Here is a 15,022-nt window from a genome sequence, read left to right as displayed (position 1 = left end):
ATTTTCAATTGTTGTTCAATGGTTAGACTTGCTTGCTTTCACAAGGGGTTGTTGTTTTGGAGTATGAAGGTGATTACAAAGTATTTTCAGTATGCATTAGTTTTAAATTTTGACAGTGTGACAGTAGTACAAAGTTGTAACAATACTATGTGAGCCTCTTGCTTCAATTTTCAATGTATACTTAATTGGAGTGATGAACACACATTTTGGGTATGATATTCCATGCTCATTTTGAGTCTTTAGACTAATTTATGTTATTGCAACAATTTGATTTTGTAATCAGAAATGTTATATCAGACTTGTTCAAGTCGTATATCAATCATTTATCCTATTTTTAGTTCGTCCATGCTTGTCTTGTAAACCTTGGATGGTGGTACCATCAGAGGTATATATTTTTATGCATTTTATTTTGTAAAACTGGATGGTTACCACTAGTTCATATGCATATCATGCTGATAGGTCTCGGTTGGCGTAATGTGCCCATTTTTGGTCACTTCAGTTTTGTAGTTGGCTTTGGCATTCTTGAAGATCATCAACCTTGCCAAGGGGATGTTTGATATTGGCAATGAGCTCACTTGGTCTAGAGGATTACTATGCAACTTTCCGTAGTGAATTCCGAACTTAGGTGGGTTCTCCAAGATATTTAGAGTGTCTATTTATAGTAAGTCACTCAGTCAGGCCTGATTTTCATTAATCATAATTGGTATTGTTGATGTGTTTTTTATGCACATGCGAACACAGAATAAAATACCCAAAAGTATCTTATCCTCTCTTGAACAGAGCTTCTCAAATGCTGAAGATTGGCTTAAGGACCACTTGAGACAACTCCAAGGTTCTGGTATGTCGGGTCATGACGTGTGGATAAGCACAGTTGGTTGATGTGATTGTTGGTATCACAAAGGGACTTATGTTGAATTATCGAATGCTTGAATCGCTGGAACTTGATCATCTGATGTTCCAATATAGTGATGCTTTTGATCCTAAACTAAGTCATTATTGAAAAAAGGGCAAAAGGTGAAGGGTTGAGAAAGTCTATTCTAAGGCCTAGAATGTAAGAAGATGGATGAATGATTAGATGGAATCCTACTGAGCGAGGTCTCACCATCAACTTGAACAATTTGACACAAGCTCAGTGCAATCTTCTAAGGACATTTCAAAGATATTCGAATCAATACCATCAAACATTGATCACCATTCAAGTTAATGCATAAGCAACGGATGTATAAGGATTCGAAGTTAAGCTCATATCATTCCAGTTGACCACACAAGGCACACTTATGATCAGCAAGAGGCTAGTGGTATGGACTAAACGGATTCCACATGAATGCATTCAACAAATTCCTCCATTTAATCTAATTAACATGAAACAAAATGAGAAGTAGAAACCATGAGACTTGTTGAAATAATACATTTCACCATAACTTCAATGAAAAGAGTATCTCATTTACAAGTCTTCAACAACAATTTCTTCTCCTCCTATTCTACTCTAACTTCTATTCTATCTTCTATTCTACTCTCCTCTTGCTACTAACTATTCGCTATTAACCTTTACAAATGAAGAGCTTGAGCCTTTTATAATGCTCTCAATACAATTCAATGGCTAAGATCAATTTGAGATCAATGGCCGATATTATACAATGAAAACCCTAATTAGGGTTTGTTAAAACAAACTCAATTTTGGCCAATGAAGTAATTACATCACTTTGGCATGACCAATAGACAATAAGGGTAGGTGCCTCGAAGTTTGTGCCATCATGGGCGAGTCAGGTACATTGAATTTAGACATGTTGATGTGGAACTCCTCTGACTGGGTGAGTGGTGACTGGGATGATGACTAGGATGCTACTTCAACTCGCACTTGTAAACTTGATTTATCATTATGAATGAATATTGAGCAATATCTCTTGATACTCAACATTATCCAATTTGCTCAATGTAATGATGATGAGAAGCGGACTTTGATTAACTCTTCTGAAACTATCTGCTTCTTTGATTATGTATATTGTGTGATGACCTTGATTGTTCCTCCCTTGTTATTGATACATTTGATGAATGGTGCACCTGGTTGAATGTAACTCTTCAATGTATTGACTTCGAGTCTTGGATTCCCGAAGGGAATTGAAGATTGTAAAACATTCTTTCATAATTTGAGTTATGTTTCCTTCATGCTCTAGTGCCCTGAGGTAGTTGAGTGGATTCTTCCTTGCATTCTTTTGATCTCCTCATGTCGTCATGATGTGGTGGGAATCTTTGAATACTTTGAGATCTTCCCATCCTTGATGTTCTTGTGTTTGTTGATGAAGCTTCTTTAAGAGGTCTTCCTTGTATCTTGACCTTGATGTTGAAATTCTCTCCTTGAGATCCTTGTTCCGATCTTCCTTCAACCTGGTCCATTTGATCTCTTTCCTTACGTCCTACAAAACAAATAGGCATCAAACACACATAGTATATAATCTTTACACACTCCTATTTTGACTTAATCTCTCATTCTGATAAAAAATGGAATGATAATAATCAAGGAACTCATTGTAGCTGAAGGGATTTTGCCTTGTGGAAGATGAATTTGCTGCTCTTTAGATGAAGTTGGACTGCTCAATAGTGAAATTCGCTTCCTTTTGACAAATTCGCTCCTCTTTTGTTTAATTCTGATGCTCTATGATGAATTCGTCCCCCTAAAACATCAGACCCGCATCTTCAATGATTGAATTTTGTCTTTATGCTGACTATATGAATTTCGCTCATTTCATTGAGTTCATGAGGTTCGCTCATGTGTCTCCAAACATGAGGTTGAGATTCGCTCATGTAGTTCAATTCATGAAGCTGAGATTCGCTCATGTAGTTCAATTCATGAAGTCAAGATTTGCTCAGGTAGTTCAATTCATGAAGTTGAGATTCGCTCATGTAGGCTTGAACATGAACATCGCTGATGTAGCTTGGAAGATGAAGATCGCTCTAAGTGGTGTGCACATGAAGCTTGTTTCAATCATCTTGCTCATTAAGTTCGCTCTCCCTCTTGAATTCATGAAATTGACTCTTTTGAACATTGAACTCGCTCATCTCCTTTTAATCATGAAGTTAGCTCATGTGCAATGACCCTTGAAGTTTGTTTCAAACTAAATGCTTTCAAGTCTCTTTCATTCTTCCATCATGAAATTTGCTCCCTTCAAAGGTGAAGTTCGCTCCACATCTCCAACTCATGAAGTTCGCTCCATATCTCCAACTCATGAAGCTAGCTTCTCTTGTTGAATTCATGAAATTCATTTCAAATTGAATCCATTCAAGGTAAATGCTATCAAACATCTTTCGCTCCTCTACTTCCAATTTTGCTCATGAAGGCTTGAAGGCGAAATTCGCTCATGTGTGCTCATTCTTGAAGTTCGCTCTACTTCCTCAAGTCATGACGTTCGCTACAAATCTTCAAGTCATTAAGTTCGCTCCAAATCTTCAACTCATGAAGTTACCCTTAAACTTGCTTCACATGAATTGACCTTTGAACTTTCACCTTTCATCTTCTCAACTCAAAATGATTCTTTCCAAACATCAAATCAGTTCAAGGTAGTGGTCTTGTAATCAATCTTGCAAATTCGCCTTCAATTAGGAACACATGGAGTAGAGTTCACTCCATAACTTTTACTCTTGAAATTTGCTCTTGAAGCTCAGAACATGAAGTTCGCTCATGTACCTTGATTCTTGAAGTTGACGTTCTCTCATGTACCTTAGTTCATGAAGTAGCCCTCTAACTTACCTTTCATCATTCAAATTCAAAGGTGTTCTATGTTAAGACATCAAATTAGCACAAGGAAATGATCTATTAGCTGTTTGGCATCCTATTTTGAGTAAATGAAACCAATTCGCTCTTCTCCCTCCAAACATGAAGTTGAAGTTTGCTCCTCTTGCCTTGAAGGTGAAGTGAAAACCAAAATGAACCCTTCCTTCATTACTTCATTGTTTTATCAATTCGATCCTTAGGTTACTCAATCTTTCATTCACAATACCATGTCAAACTTTCCCTATGAAGGCCTAAAATGCAAACATCATCCCTATCAAGGAGCTCATGAAGTAAACTTTGCTCCAAAGAAGAGGTGATCTCAAATCAAAACCATTCTCACTATCTTCATTCAAATGCTCTAATTCACATTCAAATATAGGCTCAGACAAGGCTCCTAGAGGAAATTTTATCAAGGGTGATGGTCATGAAGTATGCTCCTAAGGGTATGCACATGAAGTGAAGGTTCTAACTCACTCATTTCACACCTCACACAAGGCTATCACCTGACTCCTGGCCTTTTGACCACCTATACCCCTCTAATGCAAAGGCTAATAGTTAAGGACTCTAACACTACCCTAGAAAGAAGGAAAAAAGTGGGGGTCCCCATTTGCAATGGGGCGATGTGTGAATTCCTCACAACAGGTATCATTTGAGTGCAGGCATGTTTCGATTCCGATACTTTTTGATAGTTTTCACAACTCAGGTGTATTATTGACTTTAATTTAAGTATTTTACTAAGGTTTCTTAATTTTATTAAAATAATTTAATGGGAACCTTTGTATAATAGTTCATCGGAAAGAAGATAAGAAGATGGACACATAATAATGGGACCTTGAATATCAAATATCATCAATATTTTTATAACAAGATCTTTTGGAGCTAAAATGGAGTTATTAATTAATAAGTGGATTTTAAATTGCACCTAGTCTGGAAATTTTGGTGGGAAAAGTATACAAGGCAATTCAGGGAGGTCATTTCCATTATGGAGATTATGTCTTTCTCTCTAGTTAAAACCCTTGTGGTTCTTGGAATTGAACTTGGTTCATCTCAACCTTCTAGAGGATGAAAACCCTCTTGGAGAAGATTAGTCACAGTGGTGAAGGATCCTCACTGGTTAATATGATGAGATTCATTCAAAGTTCCAATTTGGGTGGAAAGATTTGCAGGTTAGATTGAAGGTTTGCAGTTCTGTGAAATATTGGAGGCAAGACAAAAAATTGTAGAGTATTTAAAAGAGATTGTCAGGGAAATATTGGAAGTGATATTTGAAGTTTACAGAGCTTTTCTTGTTGGGCAATCTACTATCGATTAACATCAATTTTAGACATCATAGTGAATGTGATATATGTGTTGGGCAATATTATTTGGTATTTTGGGGTGTGCATTTAAAAATGAAATAACAAAGAATAAAATATTATATATTTTTTGTGAGCTCCAAGCCCATTCGTACCCTATTATTGCCCCTAAAGAGAGGCTGTACAACTTGTGAGTGGAAGAATTATTTTATTGCAGGACTTTGTGACTCATAATATCCAGCACAACATCAAGGGAGTAATATCTTATTCACAGCCTTAAAAAAATCCCTTCAGTTTGGTTTGTTAGGAAAAAAAAGGAAGAGTCGAAGCTATTACACAAGCCAATGCCAAAGTCAATAAGGTCAATTTCAAGCTAGGCACTATAGATTTAAACACTCTTTAGCCTTTTGGCGGGTCCCATAGGGATGGTGTGGCATTTGAGGGAATGCTGAGTTAGTAGAAATGTCGTAGAAAGGAAAGAAGAAAATCAGCCCTTAAGACTCTTCTTCCAACTGTAAGTTGCTACCCTTTATGTTTGTCAAATTTTTGCACTTTTCCTTGAACCCTCCAGTGAATTACAGTTCAGGCATTATGTCAAACACTTACATTCTCACTGACTGTTCACCATTTTGGTGTATTTCTCACCATGGACAATTTGACAAAGGATTGCATAAATATGACAGTGATTATGAATTTATTTTAAAACCCCTTCTCTAATGATTTTGCAGGTTTATGTTCAAATTTGTTTTCAGGTTTATAATGCCAAATCCCAACAATCATTTACATATATGCACACAGATGAGAGAGAATGGCAAACTATACTAAAACCAATTTCTGCAATTAAATCAGAATATAACTTGAATATTATTAAAAATTAGAAGTATATGGAATTGAGTCCTCTTTTCTAGCCTCAGAACTGAGCTAACACATAAATACACTACCCAGTGACTTGCAACGGTCAAGGGATAGGAAAGCTCTCAATTAGCAAGCAATCGACCATCCAAGATGAGAGTCAACAGCAGCAAGGAAATAATTCTCAGCAAATATTTCTCACGTCTAGCATTTAAAACCAAACATCACATAAAACTTGCTACAACTGCAAACAATAGTATCATATAGTCAGCTAATGATTCCAACTAACTCAATCTGGAGTGCTTGTGCCATCAATAAAGCTTCCATGCCATCCTTATCCGCTTGTAATTTCCAATGTGTATTCCATGTCTTAATCCTCATATACTTCAATGCCTTCTCATAGTCATAGGCCTAACATAGGGATGATTTGGCATCATGCAATCTGTTCCTGGATATATTTTTAATTCAACGCCAATGATTTCTAGTTGCGTCCAACTTACAAAGAATTCAAGTCGACTTTGAAAGGGAGACTCGACTCCGTGCTTTGTCTTTATCTCTACACCAACAAAGGTAAGATCGATCCAGCTATTAGATATGACTAGTTGCCACTCCAACTATGCAAGAAAAATGCCAAACTCTTGTGTTAGTAACACAATATCAAACACCCAGAAAAATATCATATACAAACAAACCTTTTTTGTATTCTTTCATTTTTATTTCGTTGTGTTGAGTCCATGTCTCTTTCTTTGTTTTGAATATAATTATATGATTCTTGCAACAACCTCAGCAATGGGAAAAAAAGCCATGGTTTCTCTTAATTTAACTCTATTGCATAATCAAATACATCTGATGTCCACAATTACTTATAGAAAAATTCAAATTTTGATAAGAAAAAAAACCTTTAATATGAATTGCAAAGGGGTGCCTAATCCATAAGAATAGATTTTTTAAATACCCATTTAATATTTCACATAAATCTAGCATCATTAACCAAAAAGGGCTTCACGGCTTGCTAGGAAGAAAGCTACAATGAGCTTTGAGAAATCATTAAGAAATCCACTAATATGAGAAATCCATATTTACCATAGCATATGACAATGCATATCTATCAAAATCTCTATATAGATTTAGAAATCCATAAAAATATTCTTGATGCATAGAATAATCACTAAAAGAGATCCTCAAAGCCTCGAACCAAAACCACATTGAAACAATTGGCTTAGCCTCTAAATGAGACTATTTGCAAATTACCCTAGAAAAATCTTTCATCCTCGAAGATGATGATCCCAAGAAAGTTTTTCGTCTTCCAAGAGCTTTTGCAAATCCCTGTAATTTTCTTCTTCCAAGTTTTCTCTTACACATAACCCAACAAATGAATAATAAACTCTTATATTTCTTCAAACTCCATGCCTAATTGGAGAATAAAATAATATTAAACTAATCCCTTATGTCTCCCATCTACATGCTCAAAAAATGGTAAACACACCACAAACACTTAATTTTTGATCTTCAAACTTTAAGCTACAACCATATAATCACAGCAGTAATAAATCATGGAAGCACAAATCACAACAAACACGTACACCAAATTTACGTGGAAAATCCAAGCAAGAAAAAACCACGATGAGAATCACACTCACAATATGAATATGATTTATTACAATGTTGCCTTTGGAACCCATTGCTCCCGAGAGGATTTGCAAAACTAAGGTGCACAACCTTAGGGCAAGATACAAATGACTTGCAAAACTGGGACGCATTGCCTTAGGGCGAGATACAAAACGCTACCAAAAGACTCATTGTTTTCCGACAGAGAAAGGAATAGCTGAATTGAAAAGATTAAGATCTCCTGATCATGAAATTATCCTTGAACCACTGTATCAAGTAACCAAAATCATGTCAAACACATCTGACTTCAAACACTACCTCAGAACACTGTCATATTATAATGCCCGCCAAGAAACCCCAGATATCCCAATGGAAGAAGGCATCAACCACCTGACCATGTGGAACCAAAAAGGTCCACCCCCTGTGCTTCGGAGAATGACATAAGGCCCCACACACATCACTTGACCTAGGCTGACACCTATACATCCAAGGGGAATACAAACACTCACAAAGACGAAACATACTGAAGGACGGAAACACCTCAAGACATAGGCTCAACCATAAAGCACAACTCACCAGAGGCTTTCACAACTCCACATAGGATAGGGTACCAAGCTACAACTAGGGAAGAGTGTCATCACATTGCACCAACATGAGTTTTCCTGGGGTCCGACCCTCTCCAAACTCCAAACCTCAGTGCCCATTTGACTGCATATGTGGAACCAAACAATCCTTCCATGGAAACAAAGAAGTTCGATCTGCCATACAAGCTTTCCCAATCTCATCCTGAGCCTAAACAATCACTCAAGGCCATGAGTGGGGCACCAACAATTATCTTATTAATATGCGTTCAACCCAACCCTTAATTCATTTAATTTTTAATGTTATCACTTGATTAATCCAACTCTCAATGAGATTCCTTGACAGCCACTTTAGGGCCTCGACACCCACTTGAGAAGAAACTTCCAATGAGATTCCCTAGTAGCCACCTAGGCCTTGACACCCAATTGGAAGACACTCCCCCTAACTTGCCACTTAGATACCACTAACCTATGGTAACAACAAGAGGATCACAACAATATCATATCATCCATGGTACACATAATAAATCTTCACAACCACATCTCATAAGTAAAGATCTCATAAATTGAATTAGGACTTCCATAAAATCCTAACCAACAAGGGGGATAAGTCTTGAATAAACAACATATATATAGACATTGATTCATTATCATCAAGCATGGGATCGGGCCTATGATCACCAATCCAAACCAAATATCCATACATAAACCTGAACCATAACATCATTTCTGATCCACAAATCATTCCTTAATCCAATTGCTCTCAAAGCATCATCAAGAATGCAGAATCAATGAACCATAATGGACGAACATATGCAATTGAAAGGAGACACATGAATCCATCACAAACAATCATACAACCTTTGTAAATGCACAACAAAGAGTTACAAACCTAAATCCAAGCCTCTGGACTGATCCGAGATGACATAGACTCCTAAAACTTGATTTGGGGGTCAAACTGTGAAACTGCACTTATGCCACCTAAAGTAGCGCTTTTGTAACTTCTGTTAGTGCATATACATGTTGTTTTAGTGCATTTACAACAGCAACAAGACTACGACTCTGGGTTGAGTTTGGGCTCAAATCTCGACACCCAGATGACCAAAAAAGCAAAATCTAACACAAACCCATTTGAGATGGGTGAGTTTCCTACTAAAAAATAAATTTCTACGGACCCTATGACAAAACTAAAATCACAAGATGACAAATACCGAAAACAACCCTTTAAAAGAGTGAAATGAGAGCACCCAAAACATCTATTTAACAAAATAACAAAGCATGAAACCAAATCATTTCTAGAACTTTTAAAACATCATACAAACACCAAATAAACACTTTTTTTCATTTTCTAAAAGTAAAAGCACATAAAACAAGAGTAAATCATGATATTGCTATCAGGATTTAACTGTGTAGTTTTCGAGACAAAGTCATTAACCCATGATTCATGAGTAGTGGTTCACAAGAACCCATTTCTCATGAGAATGAATGGTACACTTAGCACTCATTGCATCTAGGTGATGCTCATAGAGGTGAAGCATTGAGACATCCTGGGAGGTCACCCATCCCAGTACTAAAACTCGAGCACGCTTAACCATGGAGTTTCCTCCAAGGTTAAGCCCACTCAGCTTTCAACCCCATTTGCGAAACTTGTAGCAAGAGTAAATCAAGAAAGCCCCAACCTAAAAGACGGAGATTAGAGTATGAAAATGAAGATGAACAACCTCTGCACAAACGACAATCCAACATGAACCAAAAAGCCTCCAAAATGAAATTCCAAACGCAATCCAAGTCTTCAAAAACAAATCCATGAAACCCCCTTACAATCTTCACGAATGCCCTTCTCAAATTTTCATCAAAATTCCCCCCAAACACATGCAAATTGAAACCCTTCTCCACAAATCCAAATTTTTGAAAAACCACCACAATCATCCCCAAAACCACTTTTCATACATTCCCATTTTCACTTGAATGCAAAAAACAACACTTTCCTCTTGCACTGAGGACCAAACTAGCAACCCCAAGTTCAAACAAGAGACCACTCCAAAAAAACAAACAAAATGAAATCGTAATTAAAACCAATTACCAAATAATATCTTCCACAATAAATATAAAATATAATAAATCATTTCCACATAATATAAATACTAATAATAATAAAAATATTATAACATGAGACCCACTTATTAAATCCCACATAATTAATCATACACACTTAGGACTATATATTATAATTTATTTATTATTTACCACAACCATATAACATCAAACCGTCAATAAAATTAAATAAAACACAACATACATAAAACCACTCAAATCCTAACAAGATGACTCTAGACCAAGAACACTAGAACTCACATAGGACACTGACTAGGGTTAAGATGTAGTAGGGCCTTAATGTCACCTCCGATCAACTACCATTGGGATTAAAGTCACACTCTAAACTATGAGACTAGGCGAAGTCAATGCCTAGTACCTAGATCCTACAAATCACCAAATGTCTATACACAACATATATCTAAACATAAGATACACAAGCAGGTGAAAGAGAATTGCAACATCACACCCCGCTCATATATGAGTGATGTGACATCGTCCCTTTCACATCCACAATAGTAAGACATTATAGCAAAGACATCACATAATAAATGACATCAACATCATTTACATCTAATGTAAACACTAAATTAGGGTTATCACATTTTAAATCATCATGAGCAATAAACATGAACCACATCTCTAAATAGTGAATAATCATGAAGCTAATCATAAACCTAAGTTCAATAATTAATCTAGGGTATAGAATCAACATCATCATAGTAATCATAATGAATCCACTAATATCAAAGAGAATATCAATATAAAGAGTCAAACAAGACGCAAAGATTAAATGTCGCCCTTAGTTTTTTTCCAATTTCAACACAACAATTTATCCCATTAGCCTTAGCAAAGATGAAACATTAAAAGCATTACATGTTGGCGATTGGACCAGCCACATCCACTTTACAACGGGATAAGAAAATACTGAAATTTTAACAACAAACTTGGCGGTATAACTTGCCACTTCCACTTATTCAGTGGGGGAATTACAAACCAAAGAAGACTCAACCACTTATGCAGTGGGAGCAATACATTATTAGCTGAAAAACAAGATGCTGGAAAGATAAAGTAACTATGCTAGGCGATAAACCAGCCTCTTCCACTTATACAGTGGGTATTAGGGAACTAATCAGAATGATGTTTGTTGTTAGTACTACTAATCAACATTACATTATGAAGCATGAATTGCAAATCAAGTAATATTATTGTCCAACAGGTACAAATAATATCCAATGTTTTTTTTCCCAAATTTCAAGAGGCTCACAACTAAGGAAAACAACCCCAAAACTCTAAATGCTAAAGTCTGGTATACTTAACCAACAAACTGAAAATACAGACCAGCAACATGAGACACACTAAAATGCTCCTATCTCCAATTCACAATGTATTGACTTGAAATAAAATGCTAATGAATCCTAGAGAGGAGGCATCCAAGACAAGACCCAAAACCAGCTGCAAATCTGATCTAACAATTAAAGCACACTTCCCAAGACAGCCATCGGCATGGTACGACCTGGGACGGAATGGTGACCTTGAGATAAAATTCCAAACTGCAAAATAAAATCTGAAAATTAGCAGGAAGGGGTGCCTAGACCATAGGAAAATAATGAGAGATTACGCAGAAGCAACAAAAAATTCCTCTTAGACTTATGATTGAAAATCACTTTCAAATCCACAGTAAATCAATGTAATGCCCCCTTTTCAGTGATGTGTATTCAGCGGTCCATTGGCCTATTCCGGAGACCTGTAGGCTATTTGGAAAGGAGAATTAGGGTTTCTAACTTTTGTGGAGTTCTGCACGAGCTTTCTAAGGTTGTCAGGAGGGGATTCTTCAGTTCTGTTTATGGATTCCTTCTGGGTTTTTCGTGCACTCCAGGATGACATAACATGCAATTGATTCGGTGGTGGAGTTTGAACTTACTATTTTTAGTAAGTTAGGGTGTGGATGACTGGATGGTACAACTTTACTGAGCATTCCAAGCTCTTCCTCTGGGTGCAAAGATCGTATATTTCGGAGCAGTATTTCTTAACTTATTATTTTTAGTAAGTGGCAGTTTGAGTATTTCTATTTTTAGACGTATAATTTAGAGCTCTGGTTCAATTTAGCTATTGGTCTTTCTGGCACTTCTGTCCTCAGTGGCATTGTTCTACATTTGGTTTGCGGATTAATTTATTAAATATTTTTTTAAAAAAATAAGAGGTAAACGCTTTTGACTTGGAGCTATGAACCAGTGAGGCCACAAACGGGGGACCTCATCCCCACACTTCACTTGTTCAAATCCGCACAACGGCCCAGCGAAGGCACAAGGCCTTGCGAGTACAAAGGCCCAACAGGGATTTAAACCATGGTGGTTGCTTCACCAACGAAGTGTTTTAACCGTGGCACTACATGTCCGAAGACAATTAATTTATTAAATATTAATACTTTATCATTAAGTTTAATATTTAATTGTTATGAACGACTTAGGAAAAATGAAAAATATATGCTATTTATGAATTTTAATTCTTTTCCTAAGCTGGGCGTTGAATTGAGAAATTAAGTGATTAAGTTATCACTTGTGGACCTTGGATAAGTTCGACTTGTCTAGATAGTGCAAAAATACATCTTGGGCGGCCACTTAAGGGGTGAAATGAAATGTAATTTGGAAGCTTCTTGGGCGAATTACACTGTCATGTAATTTGGGACGAATTTGAGGGGCATTTGAATGTGATTTTGAACAAGCAAATCTATAAATAAGTGAGGTTGGCTTCTCATTTTTTCTTCCATGAAAATTTATACAATGAAGTGCTGCCGAAATGGTGCCAAATTGTTGCTTCAAAGTTGTGAGCTTCCTAGCCCTTGCCGGTTTCGCGATTGAAATATAGCACCTAGTTGTGGTTGTGACTATTTCTCACTCCAAGGAATAGATAGAGCGAATTGAGAAGGTGTGCATCTAATGGTCTTGTTTAGTGCAAGTTTCGTGTGTTTCTGGTTGCTGGTTGGAATCTTGGCTGAAGTTTATTTCCACTCACAAGTCTCTATGCGAGTTCCCACTGATTTTGGGTATCGACTCTTTGCTTTCCTAAGTTGTTGACGAAGAAATTTGTAAGTTTTTAGCCCTTGGTTTTGAGTATTCATTTCTTAATTGCAAATTGTACCTTTCTGCCTGTTGACGTGTGTTTTGTACACCATCATACACAGAATAAAATACCTAAAGGCATCTTATCCTCTCTTGAATAAAGTCTCTAACTGCTGAAGATTCGCATGAAGGATCAGTTAGGATGACTCCAATGTTCTGGTTAGTAGGGTCTCTACGTGTGGACAAGCTCCAGTGGTATGATGTGATTTGCTGGAATCACAAGGGGACTTACATCTGATGATTGAACTTCCGATCTGCTTTGCTGGAACACAGGCTCTTACTGGCTTAGATTTGAAAAAATGGAAAAAGGATGAGGGCGAAGAGAAGATCTAATCCTAATACTAAGAATGTAGGAGCAATGATTTGATTTTTGATGAAACTCTAACTAGGTCTTGTTTTGACATCGCAAGACCATCTCCACAAGGCTAGTGCGATCTTCTAAGGGAAGCTTTATGATGTTCAAATCATCACCGCAGGCATAGACACCATCAAGTTGATGCATATCAATGAAGAAGCGACAAATTGAAATTGAGCTTAAGCTGAATGATTCCAGTTGACTACACAAGGCAAGTCTGCAATCAACAAACTGCTAGTAGTATGGATATACGAATTCCACCATTAATCAATCGCATTTCCTCCATTCATCTAATCATCTACCATCTAGGATTGAAGACTCAACAAGAAACCATGCAAATTGCAAGAAACGACACACTTCACCATTACTTCAATGAAAATGGAGTTTGTTTACAATCAATGGCAACAATTTCTTGCCTTGTCCTCCTATTCTACTCTAATTACTATTCTATCAACTTCTAACTACTCTCTATCTACTAACTGCTTTCTATTATTTACAACTCTCTCTCATTATTTCTAATTAGCCTTTACAAAATGAAATGCCAGGGCTTATATAGTGCCCACAATACAATTTGATGGCTTAGATCAATTCAAGATCAATGGCCAAGATTCAACAATGAAAACCCTAATTAGGGTTTGTTACAACCATTACATAACATTTAATGCTTGACCAATGATAAAATTGTATTGCTTGGACACATGTCCCCTCTAGAAAAATCGACCAATGGATAGCCGGGGTAGGTACATCAGAGTTCGAGCCACCTTCCATGAGTTAGGTACATTGAATCTGGACATGCTGAGGTGGACCACACTGATTGGAGAAGTGATGACTAGGATGCCACCTCGTCTGACACTTGTAACTTGATAGATATTCAACTTGATGTTGTTGAGAAGCTATCTTTAATTAACTCTTCTGAAATTATTTGCTTCTTCAACGAACCCTTGTTCTGACTTCTTGTGTCCTTGATGTGCAGGATGATTGATGTACCTCGCCTTGGAATGCTGGATTGGAAGAGGTCGCCCTTATCTTGATGACGTTAGTCCAAAGAATGCCGTCCTTGTCGATGCTAGGCTGGATCGAAGAAGGTCGTCCTTGTCCATGCTAGGCTGGATCGAAGAAGGTCGTCCTTGTCCTGGCTTGATTTTCCAACTCCGGGATCTCCATTTGATGCCTACACAACATTTCAAAATTAGAAACATGATTTTGCAATGAATAGCATAGATTAAATTAATTTTAGGAAACCTCATAATAAATCCTTGAGTTATTATTTCCTAAAAAACGATTGGGCTACTGGAATTCAAAATTCAAAATTCAAAATTTAAGCTATGACGATCAACGTTCAAAAA

At 36.9% G+C, this 15,022-nt stretch overlaps 1 protein-coding gene across 1 annotated transcript in view; it reads left to right on the top strand.

Moving 5' to 3' along the window:
- LOC131067533 (probable protein phosphatase 2C 40) overlaps positions 1-15,022 on the top strand; it is a 153,515-nt gene that overhangs the window by 93,009 nt on the left and 45,484 nt on the right. The gene's annotated exons all lie outside the window — the stretch shown is intronic.

This window comes from Cryptomeria japonica, chromosome 10 (genome assembly GCF_030272615.1).
Source record: "Cryptomeria japonica chromosome 10, Sugi_1.0, whole genome shotgun sequence".
In the NCBI taxonomy this organism is placed as follows: domain Eukaryota; kingdom Viridiplantae; phylum Streptophyta; class Pinopsida; order Cupressales; family Cupressaceae; genus Cryptomeria; species Cryptomeria japonica.
The sequence above is the reverse complement of the archived record's forward strand: the minus strand, read 5'-3'. Positions and strand labels throughout refer to the sequence as shown.